The sequence below is a fragment of the Schistocerca serialis genome, unplaced genomic scaffold (assembly GCF_023864345.2).
Source record: "Schistocerca serialis cubense isolate TAMUIC-IGC-003099 unplaced genomic scaffold, iqSchSeri2.2 HiC_scaffold_303, whole genome shotgun sequence".
NCBI classification, from domain to species: domain Eukaryota; kingdom Metazoa; phylum Arthropoda; class Insecta; order Orthoptera; family Acrididae; genus Schistocerca; species Schistocerca serialis.
In genome coordinates, this window is record NW_026047871.1 from 122,501 (window position 1) to 127,500 (window position 5,000).

Here is a 5,000-nt window from a genome sequence, read left to right on the forward strand (position 1 = left end):
AGTAAACATTCGACACCTCCATCTACAGGGATCCGACGGAACTACGCCAACCATGCTGGCAAAACAGTATCGCCATCTATGCGAATCTGACAACACTAGGTCCGCCATGTCGAGCGCACCACAAAACATACCGCCATCTGTAGGTCTCCCTCAGCATGAGCTCCTGCAACGACGATACCGCCATCTATGGGACGCCAAGCCGACTAAGACATCGATGGGCCCACAGTGCCCATCTTTCGACGCCACCCACAAAGCATGCAGCCTGTGTCGACCACAGCACCCAAACGCCAGTGCCTCTGCCGCACGAAGTCGTGGACCGGCAATCACACCACCCGCACCCGCTCGTGCCCCACCCCAACCGCCAAACTCGCAACGCCAGCGGATGAACGGCGGAAGTTTCCCGCAGTCGTAATGTGCAATCCACACCTATAACTTGCGTTTCATGAAGAGTTATGTCCAATATGCGACATTCCCGCTGTCCCTATACATGAGCTGCGAGCTGTACCACGTACAAGCTACAGACGCGATCGCATTGCTCACTGTACGGATTCCCATGCCGAGCGATCAGCTAGGAAGCGCCCCATCCACGTCGGTACCCTTGGGCGTTGCACTCGCAGTCGCAAAAAACGTTGGGCAAATATATTTCTCCGATGCTGAGCGATCAGCTAGGAAGCGCCCCATCCATGTCGGTACTCGTACGCGTCGCACTCGCAGTCGCAAAAAACGCTGGGCAAATATATTTCTCGGAAGAGTAATGACAGTCCGAGCCTCCTGCGTGGGAAGAGTCTTTCTAGGCCCTGACCCACGGGAAGCGTGTAGCTTCCCCCATCCCGGACATTTCACGTCGTCACACTACCGGTATTGACTAATAGACTGATTGCTGATAATCATTAGCCACACACTGGGGGAAACGGCCGACAGGGGCGGCAACATAGTGGAGCCGCAGTGTCACTAATGTACAGAGATAGAACAGTTTCGACTGGAACCAGAGTAACCGTATACACGGCACTGATTAGTAATAGATGCAGAGCCATCAGAATACAGATAATATATACAACCGTCCCTATACATGCTGAAAGACTCTGCACACAATGAGAACCACACGTCAGCCAGACACTATCACACACTACTCTCTGCCTCTAACAGGCACACACACAATATCTAACCACCAGCATGGAAGAACATCCGGTGCATCCTCTCCGCCACATTACACAATCCACACTATCATAACCAGACCGGGAGGTCCACCCAGAAAACAGAATATCCCACCCTTCCGACATCCGCCATTGCTCAGCTAAGCCACGAACACCCACACATGTCCTACACAGGGGTGCACCCAACATCACAATACTGCCTCCTGTCACAGTACACAAACAATGGCAGGAATGAAAGACACAGATCTGCCACAACCTTGGAATCGGAGCGCCGCCTGTCATGAGCCACAAGTGCATCCTGACGTGACAAATCGGATGATCCCGCAGGCATGCACTTACGATAATCACTATCAACGAACCTGCCGCCCCCTCCCCCCCAAAATACACCTTTCCCTACAACGTGTACCTTAACCTAAGCTATATTGTACCTTAACCTAAGCGATATTGTACCTTAACCTAAGGTATATCGTACCTTAACCTAACCTACATTGCGCCTTCACCTAACCTACGTTGTACCTTAACCTAACCTACGTTGTACCTTAACCTAACCTACGTTGTACCTTAACCTAACCTACGTTGTACCTTAACCTAACCTACGTTGTACCTTAACCTAACCTACGTTGTACCTTAACCTAACCTACGTTGTACCTTAACCTAACCTACGTTGTACCTTAACCTAACCTACGTTGTACCTTAACCTAACCTACGTTGTGCCTTAACCTAACCTACGTTGTGCCTTAACCTAACCTACGTTGTGCCTTAACCTAACCTACGTTGTGCCTTAACCTAACCTACGTTGTGCCTTAACCTAACCTATGTTGTGCCTTAACCTAACCTATGTTGTGCCTTAACCTAACCTATGTTGTGCCTTAACCTAACCTATGTTGTGCCTTAACCTAACCTATGTTGTGCCTTAACCTAACCTATGTTGTGCCTTAACCTAACCTATGTTGTGCCTTAACCTAACCTATGTTGTGCCTTAACCTAACCTATGTTGTGCCTTAACCTAACCTATGTTGTGCCTTAACCTAACCTACGTTGTGCCTTAACCTAACCTACGTTGTGCCTTAACCTAACCTACGTTGTGCCTTAACCTAACCTACGTTGTGCCTTAACCTAACCTACGTTGTGCCTTAACCTAACCTACGTTGTGCCTTAACCTAACCTACGTTGTGCCTTAACCTAACCTACGTTGTGCCTTAACCTAACCTACGTTGTGCCTTAACCTAACCTACGTTGTGCCTTAACCTAACCTACGTTGTGCCTTAACCTAACCTACGTTGTGCCTTAACCTAACCTACGTTGTGCCTTAACCTAACCTACGTTGTGCCTTAACCTAACCTACGTTGTGCCTTAACCTAACCTACGTTGTGCCTTAACCTAACCTACGTTGTGCCTTAACCTAACCTACGTTGTGCCTTAACCTAACCTACGTTGTGCCTTAACCTAACCTACGTTGTGCCTTAACCTAACCTACGTTGTGCCTTAACCTAACCTACGTTGTGCCTTAACCTAACCTATGTTGTGCCTTAACCTAACCTATGTTGTGCCTTAACCTAACCTATGTTGTGCCTTAACCTAACCTATGTTGTGCCTTAACCTAACCTATGTTGTGCCTTAACCTAACCTATGTTGTGCCTTAACCTAACCTATGTTGTGCCTTAACCTAACCTATGTTGTGCCTTAACCTAACCTATGTTGTGCCTTAACCTAACCTACGTTGTGCCTTAACCTAACCTACGTTGTGCCTTAACCTAACCCATATTGTACCTTAACCTAACCCATATTGTACCTTAACCTAACCCATATTGTACCTTAACCTAACCCATATTGTACCTTAACCTAACCCATATTGTACCTTAACGTAACCTAATTTGTGCCTTAACGTAACCTAATTTGTGCCTTAACGTAACCTAATTTGTGCCTTAACGTAACCTAATTTGTGCCTTAACGTAACCTAATTTGTGCCTTAACGTAACCTAATTTGTGCCTTAACGTAACCTAATTTGTGCCTTAACGTAACCTAATTTGTGCCTTAACGTAACCTAATTTGTGCCTTAACGTAACCTAATTTGTGCCTTAACGTAACCTAATTTGTGCCTTAACGTAACCTAATTTGTGCCTTAACGTAACCTAATTTGTGCCTTAACGTAACCTAATTTGTGCCTTAACGTAACCTAATTTGTGCCTTAACGTAACCTAATTTGTGCCTTAACGTAACCTAATTTGTGCCTTAACGTAACCTAATTTGTGCCTTAACGTAACCTAATTTGTGCCTTAACGTAACCCATGTTGTGCCTTAACGTAACCCATGTTGTGCCTTAACGTAACCCAATTTGTGCCTTAACGTAACCCATGTTGTGCCTTAACCTAACCTATATTGTGCCTCAACCTAACCTATATTGCGCCTTAACCTGACGCACGTTGTCGCTGAACCTGCTCTGTAATTGTTATGCAACTCGTTAAATTAGTGTAGTGTTGCCTAACCGCAACCCTCGCAATATAGTTCGCTATTCGCACTGCCCGGTCCCCTGTGTATCGCGTCATGTTAAACACCTTGCAGGTGTTGCTGACTTTCCACATGCTCCTGCTATACACTGTAATGTGGATAGCAGCAGGACGTACATGCCCCCCCCCTTCCCCCCTGCCTTCGCAAGCTGGTCGTTGAGAAGTTTGCATGTTCAATGCCCTTCGCATGCCGACGTACTCAGCCTACGTTGTGGTACGGCCTGTCACCTGTCCGCCGATGTACGCAAAACCCACAAACTGTACTGCACATTGGTCCGTATGTACTGAATGATACATCGTGGCACATGTGTGACCGTACGACGACTGCGCCTAGCAACGGCAGACCATACAGTCCAAATATTGTGCACGCAGCTACGTGTCGTCTCCCTATAAGAGCTGGATTGCAGTGTGGTACGCCATTCAGACGTGTGGGAGGAACGGACGCCCTGGATGGCGATCAGCATGAGCAGTCTGTTGATGTAGTGGAGCGTGTATTCGGACGTAGTCGTCTCTTCTCACACACCGTGATAGCATGTTGCACCGCGTTCCACATCTGCGACATCCTGCAGAGGCCGGCTGACAGTCGTTCGCGCAATGGACACCGCATACGTACGGGGGCTACCTTCCACGTGTTCTCGAGGCGTGCACATGTTGTTGCGTCTATGTGGGCAGACGTAGTGTGTTGTGACACCTGACACAGGCATGCAATACTCGTTGCAAATGGCGATGGACGTCTACGTTTGCTGGTGACGTTACGCAAATGAACAACAGGTAACCCGTTGTGGTGCGGTTGTTCTCGCTAGAGGTGAATCAGTGTTGGCGACGATCGGTCGAGCTATTAACCGGTTGTTTCAGGGATACCCACCATGCCCACGAACGTGAAAGGGGACCCACCATGCCCACGAACGCGAAAGGGGATCTGGGTGTGAGGCGATACGCGGCGGTGGCTGGGTGGGACCGTCCCCGGCCGGTGAGGGGGGGCCGCCCGGCGTGCTGGCAGCGCGGTGCGTGGGCGCACGCGCTACAGCCGGCTGGTGGGGGCGGCCAGTGGCAGGCGCGCCGGCCGACGGACGCGGCAGGCGGCGCAGCTGCGCGCCGGCGCCCCCTGCTCGCGGCGCCTTGCGGCCAAAGTAGGTCCTCGCGGGCCCGGTGCGAAGCGCGGTGGCCATCTGCAGTGTGCTCGTCCGATTGAGGACTGTGTGCGCTGAGGATGCGCCGCCGCCCGGCGCTCGGCGCCGCGACGCCGTCTGCTGCTCGGTCGCCCCAGCGGTTCTCGCAGGTGGTTTGTATCGCAGCTGTGCGGACGTGTTGGCGCGTGCGCTGTGCTGGGAGAGTTCG